General features: G+C 44.5%; 1 protein-coding gene across 1 annotated transcript in view; it reads left to right on the plus strand.

Annotated features, from left to right (window-relative positions):
* Positions 1-13,279, plus strand: part of SYT1 (synaptotagmin 1) — an 805,134-nt gene that overhangs the window by 564,669 nt on the left and 227,186 nt on the right. The gene's annotated exons all lie outside the window — the stretch shown is intronic.

The raw sequence follows: 13,279 nt of genomic DNA on the forward strand, positions 1-13,279 counted from the left end.
GATACAATACTTTCCTGTACCTTGAATTTTTCATTGGTAGACTTGGCCAGTCAAGTGAACAAATAGCAAAACTGGCAAGGTCCTTTATCTTTAATGCGTGTGAGAACGGACAATGAGATAGAACTTAAAATGGTGCCTCTTAATGTGAGCTGAATAAATCAAGCAAGCAAGGGAAGAAGGTTATGATGTACCTTTTAAAATGCAAAGCTGATGCTTTCTGTCTGCAGGAGGTTCACTTGTCTTTGGTTGGAAATTGAAAAGGATTGAGTAGGCTTTTCTCTGCCATAGATAAGAAGTGCAGTGGTGTTGCTACACGGAGATCGGCTTTTTTCTACCTGTCCCCTTCTCTTTGGAATGGTCTTCCAAAAGAGATCAGACTAGAGAAATCTTCCATCCACTTTCGGAAACTCTTGAAAACCTTTTTCTTTATAAATTATGTAGAACAGTGGGGGGAGTGTCCGAAGTGTGGAACAGAGGGTGCCACCCTAGGGCACATGTTTTGGACATGCGCAAAAATAGGAGGAGTCTGGAGGGTAATCGTAGACTATGTCAACACAATATGGCGCCAGCGATGGAGATACAATCCAGCTCTACTGTTTGGCCAGCCTCAGATGCAACGGCCTTTGGCGAAGGGCTTTACGGCTTTCGTCGCACAAGCAGTGATAGTTGGCAAGCAAATTATTCTAGCGGAGTGGTTGTCGCCCAATGTCCCTACTCTCCAGCAGTGGCAGGAGCGAATGTTGTTAATGATGCGGATAGAGAGAGTGGGGATTGTTGACTTTGAAACTCAGTTGGGGGAAAAATTCCAACAACAGTGGGCACCTTTTTGGAATACACTGACTCCATCAGCACGAAGTCATCTATTGAACTTATAAGTAATGGGATGTTATATAATAGGGGGGGGGAAGAAGAGGGAAGGGGGAGCAAGGAAATGAAAAGGGGGGGGGATTTTCTGGGGGGGAGGGGGGAACGAGGGGAAAAATTGAAAAATGTACTTGTTATAAGAAATGCCTTGTTTATTGTCACTTGTTTGAAAAAAAAATCCCTCCTGTCAGTACCCTTCTCCACCACCGCCAACTCCAGGCTCCGCCCTTTCTGCCTCGCCTCACCCCATGCCTGGAATAATCTCCCTGAGCCCATACGCCAGGCCCCCTCCCTGCCCATCTTCAAAGCCTTGCTCAAAACCCACCTCTTCAATGTCGCCTTCAGCACCTAACCATCATACCTCTATTCAGGAAACCTGGACTGCCCTTACTTGACATTTCGCCCTTTAGATTGTAAGCTCCTTGGAGCAGGGACTGTCCTTTATGTCAATTTATGTTAATCTGTACAGCGCTGCGTAACCCTAGTAGCGCTCTAGAAATGTTAAGTAGTAGTAGTGAATAAAAATGATTTAAACATAAATTACGTAGAACAGAACTTAGAATAAGAGATAAGGTCAAATAAAAGGGCAGCTTCACTGTATATTAAATATAATTCATTTTGGTTTGTACTATGTAGTTTGTTAGTTCTGATTTGCCGTGCTTTCCTGTCATGAATGGAGTTCCTTTGTGTGCTTATTTGTATATACAAACTCAGCGGCGATCCTAGCCGGCATGACACCCGGGGCGGATCGCCGATACGCCCCCCCCCCCCCCCAGTGAAATGACAAGGTTCCACGTTAGGAGTTACGGACCAAGAAAGGGATCTGGGTGTCATCATTGATAATACACTGAAACCTTCCTCCCACTCAGTGTGCTGCTGTGGCTAGGAAAGCGAATAGAATGTTGGGTATTATTAGGAAAGGTATGGAGAACGGATGTGAGGATGTTATAATGCCGTTGTATCGCTCCACGGTGCGACCGCACCTTGAGTATTGTGTTCAATTCTGGTCGCCACATCTCAAGAAAGATATAGTAGAACTGGAAAAGGTGCAGCGAAGGGCGACAAAAATGATAGAGGGGATGGGACGACTCCCCTATGAAGAAAGACTAAGGAGGCTAGGGCTTTTCAGCTTGTAGAAGAGACGGCTGAGGGGAGACATGATAGAGGTATATAAAATATTGAGTGGAGTGGAACAGGTGGATGTGAAGCGTCTGTTCACGCTTTCCAAAAATACTAGGACTAGGGGGCATGCGATGAAACTACAGTGTAGTACATTTAAAACAAATCAGAGAAACGTTTTCTTCACCCAATGCATAATTAAACTCTGGAATTCGTTGCCGGAGAATGTGATGAAGGCGGTTAGCTTAGCAGAGTTTAAAAAGGGGTTAGACGGTTTCCTAAAGGACAAGTCCATAAACCACTACTAAATGTACTTGGGAAAAATCCACAATTCCAGGAATAACGTATAGAATGTTTGTACGTTTGGGAAGCTTGCCAGGTGCCCTTGGCCTGGATTGGCCGCTGTCGTGGACAGGATGCTGGGCTCGATGGACCCTTGGTCTTTTCCCAGTGTGGCATTACTTATGTACGTATCATCTTAGAATTATACCTAGAATGCAATTTATTTTCTCACCTTTGCAAGTTACTGCAAACATCCTCAATAACCATGTTCAACATTAATCAAAATATATACCTTTCAACCATCTAATCTCCCAGGGACCTGCTCAGGAAATCATTGCAATGCAGAAGCAATCTCAAAATAAGCCCTGACTACGTCTATTCACCCTACAGAATAAACCAGACAATGTAAGTGATCTGCAGTCTGCTTCTTGGGATTTGCAGCCCAGTTTCTGAGTACTGAAGAAAAATGACTTGTTCTCCATAGAAACCCCCTGCTACCCCTCTTGGCCTGATTATCTATTCTCAGCATCCCTTGGGTGAATCATCAGCGTGATTCTGCTTTCCCTGAGGCGCTGACCTTCCTTCCAGCACATAAGGCAGGAATCATACGTTGCAAGGAAAGAAAAGTATTCAGAAAGGATAAAAATCAATTTGGGTCATTAATACAGGTCTCAAATGGCAACATATTTTAATAAGCGGCTCCTGGGAGCCACCAAGGGTAGCACATCACTGAGAAAGATGATGGTGGTGTTCCTTTGTTAAGTAGAAAGAAGAGAATTGGATTGCAGATGAAGTAAAACAGTTTTTGATAAAAATTAGCCCAATGTAGCCACGTTTCGTCTATTACAAGCTGCTTCAGGGAAACGACTAACGGGGTCTCTGACAACACACTTCCCTTTAGTATAAGAAAAACATGAATAATATAAATATGTCCAAGAAAGTTACCTTAAAATAAGTGCATTAAGGGGCCCTTTTGCTAAGCTGCGTAAGCATCTATGCACCCAACGCGTGCCAAAATGGATTTACTGCCCGGCTACCGCATGGCTCTTGTGGTAATTTCATTTTTGGTGTGCATCCAATACACGTGGCCAAAAAGTAATTTTTATTTTCGGACGCACGTATTGGCGCACGCCAATTGGCATTTGACTCGCGTAGGTCATTTTTTGCCTGGTTACCGTGTGAGACTTTACCGCTAGGTCAAATGCTGGTGGTAAGGTCTCAGACCCAAAATGGACGCATGGCAATTTTCATTTTGCCATATGTCCATTTTCGGCAAAAAGTTGTTTAAAAAAATTTTTTTTTTTTTTTTTTTTTTGCAATTTTGTCATTTTAATACAAGATAATAATCTTGGTTCAGAAAAGTGTTAACATATATCCAAAGTCCCGCCCTCAAGGAAATGACGTCAGATGGCGGGACTTTGGAACGAACTCACGAAGGGAGGGAAGGCTAGAGATGGGGCAGGGCTTTCAAATGATGCGGCTGCTGGAACGGAGGTAAATTAAAGATTTAAAGCACCAAGGGCGGCGCGGTATGGCGGCGCAGCACCGCAGAGGCGCCCTTGAAGGCAGGTGCCCCCCTGCGGCACTTACCCCACTTACCGGGCTTGACCGGCCCTGAAAAGACAGTGCCTGCTCAAAAGAGCTTACAATCTAAATCAGGACAGACAGAAGGACACATACGGAAAGGGACTATTAAAGAGATAAAGGTTACGAGCAAGTGACGTTAGGAGTCAAAAGCATCTGACATATTATTATTCTTATGAGTTTGCAGTATAGTCTTTTAAAAGAAATACAGCATCAATTACAGGTTACAGATATTGATATTTTGAAGTAGATTGAATCACCTGACATTTTACAATCTGCTTTTACTGTTGGAAAAAGTGAAATTTGCCATTAATGTCCAATGGCTCTGAGATCACTGAGTGGTATTATTGAGGAATTGTGCCGGTAGTATTCATAAAAGAGGCCACTATAACAAAACATGGTCATAAAGTGATAATTTGCCTCGTAAAATTGGAATCCATTTAAAAGGACATGCCATGCGTTCGGCGGGCCATTCTGCTCAAAGGACAGTCTGATTGCATAGGATAAAAGTGCACGATTAAAATATCTGACCATGTCTTCAACAATTGCTTTTTTTTTTTTTACAGTGATTTATATAATGGCTCAGGTTAGGAATCCTGGGGATAGTGATTTAATTTGTATAAACCTCACATAGAAAAGGGGTTTTAGAATATGGTTTAAAGTGATCTCCTCACCTGGAGCACTTCAAGGATGCAGAGGTTTTATCAAATCAAAGGCTGCACCTGTCGAAATTAAGGGCTGCTTGTTTTGCAGTGTCATAGCAATATTTATGATGAAGATGAATGAAATGTAATCAACCTTTCAAAAAAATAAATTCCTGTGTTGTTAGATAATGTAATATAGGGCTGTAAGCTAGGTGGCAGGGCTGAAAGTTGTTCTTCCCATGACTAATTTATTCCAAGTACATAAGTAATGCCACACTGGGAAAAGACCCAGGGTCCATCGAGCCCAGCATCCTGTCCACGACAGCGGCCAATCCAGGCCAAGGGCACCTGATGAGCTTCCCAAACGTACAAACATTCTATACAATCAAGCCATTGTGACATCACTAATGAGGTTGGCTCTTATTGGTGGAATGAGCCACTATGACATCACAATAGGTTAAATCACTGCTCTATGTAATAAAAGTGAGCCAAGTAGAGGACATAAGTACATAAGTAATGCCACACTGGGAAAAGACCAAGGGTCCATCGAGCCCAGCATCCTGTCCACGACAGCAGCCAATCCAGGCCAAGGGCACCTGGTGAGCTTCCCAAATGTACAAACATTCTATACATATTATTCCTGGAATTGTGGATTTTTCCCCAAGTTCATTTAGTAGCGGTTTATGGACTTGTCCTTTAGGAAACCGTCTAACCCCTTTTTAAACTCTGCTAAGCTAACCGACTTCACCACGTTCTCTGGCAACGAATTCCAGAGTTTAATTATGCGTTGGGTAGTTTCATCGCATGCCCCCTAGTCCTAGTATTTTTGGAAAGCGTGAACAGACGCTTCACATCCACCTGTTCCACTCCACTCAATATTTTATATACCTCTATCATGTCTCCCCTCAGCCGTCTCTTCTCCAAGCTGAAAAGCCTTAGCCTCCTTAGTCTTTCTTCACAGGGAAGTCGTCCCATCCCCGCTATCATTTTAGTCGCCCTTCGCTGCACCTTTTCCAATTCGACTATGTCTTTCTTGAGATGCGGCGACCAGAATTGAACACAGTACTCAAGGTGCGGTCGCACCGTGGAGCGATACAACGGCATTATAACATCCTCACACCTGCCTAGATTCAGGATGCTCAGGCTTGGGAAGTCAAACTTAGCAGATTAACAATGAAAGTCAATGCAATCCGAGACCCCTCCCCCCTTCCCAGAATCTAACAAAACCCTCTCCCATTTTTCATTCTGTAACTTTTAAAATAACCAGCCCCCCCCCCCCCCCCCCCCCAATCCTTCCTCCATACCACCTAATTGTTTTTTGTGAGTCTGGGCAAGTCACTTAACCCTTCTTTGCCCCAGGTACAAAATAAGTACCTGTATGTAATATGTAAACTGGTTTGATGGTAAACACAGAATCCCATCCCCTTTCCCATTACAGAATATGCCTAGGCAGAAATAGTTTTGGTGCTGATTTCTCAGGCGCCATGTATAGAATCAAGGCCTCAATGGCCAGTTATTGGGATTTCTTTAATTCCTGATACACGGTCGAAGTTTTTTTTAATTCTGAGCACAATAATTTCATAATTTTGAAACTGGTTATTATAATACACTAGTAAAAAAGCCCCGTTTCTGATGCAAATGAAACGGGGGCTAGCAAGGTTTTCTTCAGAGTGTGCATGTGGGAGTGTGTGTGTCCCTGCCCTCTGCCCTCTCTCCCTCCCCCTCCCCCCTTGGAGTCCAGTCCTTCAGTGTTAAGTTTCCTGCTGTTCTGTGTTTGTGTTACAGAGAGAGTGAGGGCATCTCTCTCCCCTCCCCCCTCTGAGTCCTTCACTGTTACAGAGAGAGAGATTTCGTGCTGTGCTGTTTTCCTTCACTCATGGGGAAACCGGATATCTCTGACGCTTCACACTTCCGGCTGGAGGCTTCATAGAACGTTGGTCTTGCCTTTTATATATATAGATGATTACACAGTTCTAATCGATGTGCATAGAGATTAGTGGAACTGGTGTTTAAATATATTATCCAGTTTATAATATCACCTGCAATTATGTCATAGGTCTAAACTTTCTTGTGCTATGCAAACCCCTCCCATATTCTATATATCGCACCTTAGTTTCCATGTGACATAACATAGTAGATGACGGCAGAAAAAGACCTGCATGGTCCATCCAGTCTGCCCAAGATAAACTCATATGTGTATACCTTACCTTGAATTTGTACCTGTCCCCCTCAGGGCACAGACCGTACAAGTCTGCCCAGCAGTATTTCCCGCCGCCCAACCACCAGTCCCGCCCCCCACCACCGGCTCCGGCACAGACTGCACAAGTCCGCCCTCCCCTATCCTAGCCTCCCAACCACCAACCCCTCTTCCTCCCACCTGCTCCGCCACCCAATTTCAGCTAAGCTTCTGAGGATCCATTCCTTCTGCACAGGATTCCTTTGTGCATATCCCACGCATGTTTGAATTCCGTTACCGTTTTCATCTCCACCACCTCCCGCGGGAGGACATTCCAAGCGTCCACCACCCTCTCTGTGAAAAAATACTTCCTGACATCTTTCCTGAGTCTGCCCCCCCCCCCTTCAATCTCATTTCGTGTCCTCTCGTTCTACCGCCTTCCCATCTCCGGAAAAGATTGTGTGAAATTGAAGCATATTCTACAACAATGCACATAACTTAATTGGTTAACTAGCAAATCAGCACTGTTAATTGGATGGTAACAAGCAATTATCAGCGTTTAATTGGCATTAATTAAGATTTACATGCACAGCTCGTGAAGTGTATTCTGTAAAGTGAAGCGTGTAAATTCCAAGTCGCATAGTTGAAAAGGGGGTGAGGTTATGTGTCGGTCATGGGCATGTTTATCGTTTATCGTTTATTTCTTTACTATACCATTTCTAATTACATTGACAAAACAGAACGGTTTATGCCCGCTCTGTGCCTAATTTAGGCGTCAGGGTTTATGCCAAGTAAAACATGGCCTAGACGGACGTAACCAAATTTGGTCACTTGGAGAGGCGCTCGGCATATTCTATATACCATGCGGAAATTTAAGCTGATTCTATAAAAATTTAGAGAATACTCCTATGCGTATTTTTTTTTACTGTGCAGATTTTTCAGGCGCCGTATATAGAATCTAGCCGTTGTGTATTGTCAATCTCTATCTTATATATTTGGGGGGGGAGGGTTTGTGCCCTATTAATTTTATCTACTACTGATATCTTGGCATCATTTGACAGTATAACAAATGCTCAAAATAAATAACAAGTAAGTATCAGGAATGTGATCATGGAGTGTTGACTGGCTGATCACCAGCCAGTCTGTGTCAGGGGAGGGGGGAGGGGGTGGGAGGCCAGGGAATGCTCCAGCCCTGCATGTTACATTTGACAACCATGTTATCGGACTGCCAATAGCACCGCTGCACTGACCAACTCCTCTTGAGGTGGTGGTAAGTTCGGTTGCAGTATCAACAGTTGTGACAGGTAGTGCACAGTAAAAACCCTTGTACTAGCTATCAGTGACATAGCCAAAGGTGGGCCTAGGTGGGCCAGGGCCCATCCACTTAGGACTCAGGCCCACCCAACAGCACCACATGGTTTAGTGCTAGCTAGTGGGGCTCCCAAGCTCTACCAGCTGAAGACGTCCCCCTGATGATGCCGAAAACAGTGCTCTCTTGCAGTCTAAGTTTCCAAAGCTGCTGATACCAGCCTCAGCGCATGCCTGCTGCACACTGCCAAGCTGGACAGCAGCATTTTCCCCGCAAACTGAGATATGTTTTTTTTTAAGTTGGTGGGAGAACTCTTGATGCCCATCCATTTTTTGACTAGGCCCACCCAAAATTTGCTGTCTGGCTACGCCCCTGCTAGCTATCACATCCAGCCACACCTCTGCCTGCCCAGGTAAAATGCCAAGATCCAGCCCACTCCCAAGTTAGGCGTGTAACGCAAGAATTTTTCTACAGTGCCTGCCTTTTTAGAGCAGGAGACAGTAGTTCAGGTCCACGCTGCCGTCTACTACATTGTAAATCCCACGTCAGCTGCTTAACACAGCTTAGTAAAAGGGCCCCTTAATGACATTTATGCATCCAAATTTGGGCATCATCCTGAGATGTGCATGGAACTAAATTGGGTAACGAGCTAATTAATGTCGACAATTGGGCGCTAACAATTACTGATGTTAATCTGCACCAATCTGGATTTAATTGTGCATCTTCCTATGTGCTATTCAATAAAACTGCATGTTCAAATCCCATAGTGTGCAATTCAGAAGGGGGCGTAGCCATGGGAGGGGCATTCCTGCAATTTGCATGCAGCGCCAGGAATTACACCTGGTTTCAGCAGCCATAAATCCATGCCCAGTGTTATTCCATAAAGGGTGCTCAACCCGGAGTGTCCTTCATAGAGTATCACTGGGCACCGTTTACTGAATTTGGTCCAATATGTAAGAGTTATACTGGAAGACATGATCCAATTAATAATGATTATCTGCTGATTCATGGTGACTGAAAAAAAACACCTGTTACTAAATCAAGGTAAGTCTAGCAGATCCAAGGACATTCTACCAAGTATTGGTCCAGTAACATCTGGAATACATCATCTCCAATTCCAGTGGTTTTATTACACATAACCAAGGAAACAACCTGCCATCCCTGGATATGGGAGGGTGAGCAGCAAAATCAGTTAATATTCTTTATCATCAGAAATCTGAAAGCGGATTAGTAATGCTCGGTCTTTTTTTACTAGAAAAAGGCTGATGAGACCAAATATGATTGTCGAGGGTCTGTAAGAGTTGCATCAATAATTGTATTTGACTCATACAGTGATGCACAGGGTTCTTAACTGATGAATCAGAGGCTCAATGAGATATTAGACTCCCTGGTGTGGCAAACTAGTGGTAAGCTAGAAATGAAAAGCTTAATTTTTTTCAAAGCAATGAATTGTATGATGGCTTATGAGAGAGGCATTCTAGCAATCATTTAATGACTTTACAGACCTGAAAGAAATGTTGTTCATGCAGAATCCTTATCAGCTGTTGGACTGCTTACTTTTTTGCTTCAGATATTTTTACTGGACAGTATAGCGAGCTTTGAGGTTCATTTATAACAGAGTATTGTCAAAGATCACAAACATTTACAAGAGCAGCAGGCGATCAACCCTATTACATAACTTCAGGTTGCGGAGCAATGCATGAAAAAAAACAGAAATAAATATTTATTCAGTTGTTGTTTTTTTTCCCATCACTTCAAGTACAACTCGGGCATTTGGCACACACTCAGACACATCAGCCTACGCTTAACCCAAATACCACTCGGCAAGCCAACATCCTCGTTCGATTTTGGATTTATTATGGCCGCAGCCAGGCACGTTATATATATTACAACTTAAATGCAACATATTTAACATCTTGAAATTACATTAACTACAATATTAATACACCACCAATAAACCTTAAATAACCATTAACTAAACATTATATAACATGACATTAACATTACATTACGCACATATTTTTACCCAGGGTACACAGCTCCTAAGCATAGTTACATCTTCTGAGCCCCCAGGCGACCATGCACCTGGGGACATCTTCCGAGCCCCAGGCGACCATGCACCTGGGTCTCACGTTGCCACCTGGCGTCTCCCGTTGAAGGAGGCACCTACCGCTGGTTACCGGGCGATGCTCACGGCCTCTGAGCCGTCTAAGCCAGGAGACAAGCAGTGCCCACGTTGCTTGCTTATCATAAGGCTGCTCTTCTCCTGCCTCCCAATTCGAAAAGACTCCTTCCTATCCTTCCTGCCCTCACTGCTCCTTTGTCCCCTCCCTCGCTCCTCCTCTGTCCCCTCCTCTTTCCTTTGTCCCTCCCCTTTTTCCCTTTGTCTGTCTCCCTCGACTCCTTTTGTTCCCTATCTGCTCCTCCCTGTCTCCCCCCCTCCCCCCTTTCCTTCTTTGTCTTCGCTGGCCTTCAGCCCGGTTGTGGTCGGCCCCCCCTTTAATGGGTGCGCCTTGTTCTTATTTTGTCATCTGAAAGCAAAAGTATCAGGCGTGCAACGTTGGCATGAAATGAGATAGACATATATTTTAGTGAACTGCCGTGAGAGCGTCTTGAATGCCAAACTGTTGTTTCGATACTTTGCTATGTTTCTTGGTGATGTATATTAAGCACATTAAACTTCAATTCTCATTTTCTGTGCTTCACATCAAGCACATACACAGCCCTTTTGCTTTCAGGAGACGATTTGTGATCATCCTTTTAAAACAAGCCAGCATAAGAATTCTTTTCGAGATGGAAGTTTCCTCCAGAGTATGAAAATAAAATTCTTTAAATATTTTTCATCTCTGTTTTTAAGGCTTGCATTTGTCAAACTAAGAAAGTTTTTTGTAAGCAATAACAAAGGAATATGAGGATACTCGTGACACCAAGCAATCCCTGCACTAAAAGTGATGAAGGATAGAGTTGTAGAAGACATGATTTATTGTTAACCACAGGGAAACAAATACAGACATTTGAAGTTTCAAAAGATGCTCCTTGTTCTTTCTCTGGCAAAACTATTTAAACAAGGGTTCTAATTATTGTAGGAGCCTGTTTACTAGAGTGTGCTAAGCAGTTAGCATCAGGGGCCCTGGGGGCCTGGGCCCCATAGATTTGGTCCTGGACCCCCCTGCCGATGACCCTTTCGACCCCCCCCCTCCCGCAGCCAACCCGCCATCAACCTGCTGTCGCCTACCTTTGCTGGCGGGGGTACGTGCAGGACGTCAGACTGACAAACAGGACGAAGGAAGGAGAGGACCTCGGCTGGCGGGGGTTGGGGTCCCCCGCCAGCAAAGGTAGGCAACGGCGGGGGAGGGTCGGCGGCGGGGGGGGGTCAAAGTTGGTGATGGTGGCGGCCGGGGGTGTCGGGAATTGCGGGGGGGGGGGGTGTCGGCAATGGTGGGAGGGGTCGGCGGCACCGGGGGGGCTAAAATGTGCCCCCTCACCTCAGGCTCTGGACCCCTCTCCCGCCGAAGTCTGGCTACGCCCCTGGTTAGCAAATAGCCATAAAAACCATTACCACACCGGCATGACAGTGTACAAATCAAGCACTAACCTCTGGATTCTATATATGGCACCCAAAATCGAGCACCGAAATCTGCGTTCGGATTGAAAATGTATGCACAAATTAATTCGCTAACAAGCTGTCACAAAATGCCTAGCACCCACCTGGGGCTAACCCTGTGGCCACTTAGGGGGTCTGCCCTCAGCACTGCTCGGGCCCGCCTGCACCTGGGCATGTGCTCTACTCTAGCACCCTCCACCCCACTGACTGGGTCCCACTTGCCTCTGGGTGAGTCTCCCACTCTCAGGTTATTCCCCGGTGATTTCTAGGATACTGGGACCACACTCTCAGGGGTCCCACAGTTCCTAGAAAGCAGCCACAGACCCAACACACAAACCACCAGGATTCTTAGTCAGTCCAGGACAACAGAGCCAATAAACTCACAGGTTTATTGCCACAGTAGAACAGTGAACGTTTGAAAAACAGGTGGAAAAACAACAAGCAATATCAGTTAACTGAATAAGGATCAATATTAAAAACTACCTAACACTTGTTACTACCTGGGTAGCACCTGGGGAGTTTCAGGAAATTAGCTGCTCACAAGTCTTGAATAGGGTCACAGGACAGAGATGTTTCTCCTCTGTAACCCCAAGCTGAGACTAAAGATTCCTGATGCAGGCAACTGCACCAAAACACGGCACCATATCGAGTCCTTCTTCTGAATACCCACTGTTTGGGAGGGATTTGTTTTACGTTGACCTGTTGGCCTATTGTTTTACTTTTTTATTATAATAAACTTGTTTCCTTTTTCTACTTTTTGTTGGTCCTCCCCTACTTCCTTTTCTTCTTTCGTAGGGGACTTTTTCTCCTTTTTGCTGCTTGATGAGAGTCTAGACAGATGACAAGTGCTGAGCTCTGTCTACTGCATTCATCTTGAAGAGTTGTTAGTCAAACTCCTCGTCCATCCTAAGATGTTCTAGGAAGTTTGTGTGTTTTCTTCACTCATTCCATGGAACTCAAATGCTTTTATTCTGGACCAATGTATTGGGTTAGCTTCTACAAAACCAAGACCAGAAGAATTCAAAGGCTAAAATATAGACTAACGCAGTGGTTCTCAAGCCTGTCCTGGGGGACCACCAGCCAGTTGGGTTTTCGGGATATCCCTAATGAATATGTATACGAGAAATGTACGTATAATAGAGGTAGTAGGCATACAAATCTGTCTCATGCATATTCATTAAGGACATCCTAAAAGCCTGACTGGCTGGTGGTCCCCCAGGACAGGTTTGAGAACCACTGGTCTGAAGTGTGCTGTGGCTAATGATTGTTTAGTCCAATATCTCAGAATTTTTACTAATTTTAGTAGATCAATGAGTCATTCTACCATTCATTATCACCTATATTTCAGTAATTTGTGTTCTGCTACTTCACCACCTTGGGAGAGCCTGAAGCAGACAAATCTTTGACGCAGAGCCAGGCCCAGCTATTACTCACAGAAGAGACCACCTGGTAAGCTCAGGTGCCAGAGGCCTGTCAAAGGTAATGACAAATCACTGCGGTATCTTTTCAAGGAAATCAGTCACATGATGGGCCATGATCACCAAAGTCTGGGGAAGATAATAAGGCATATAGTGCTACCGCCATTCTGTCAGATAGCTAGTGATGCCAATCTCGCATCTTTTGTATCCCCGAGTCCTTGCTGAAATTTCTTTTGAGACAGAAATTGAATTTTTCACTCTCTGTGCTTTGTAATTTAG

This window comes from Microcaecilia unicolor, chromosome 9 (assembly GCF_901765095.1).
Source record: "Microcaecilia unicolor chromosome 9, aMicUni1.1, whole genome shotgun sequence".
Taxonomy (NCBI): domain Eukaryota; kingdom Metazoa; phylum Chordata; class Amphibia; order Gymnophiona; family Siphonopidae; genus Microcaecilia; species Microcaecilia unicolor.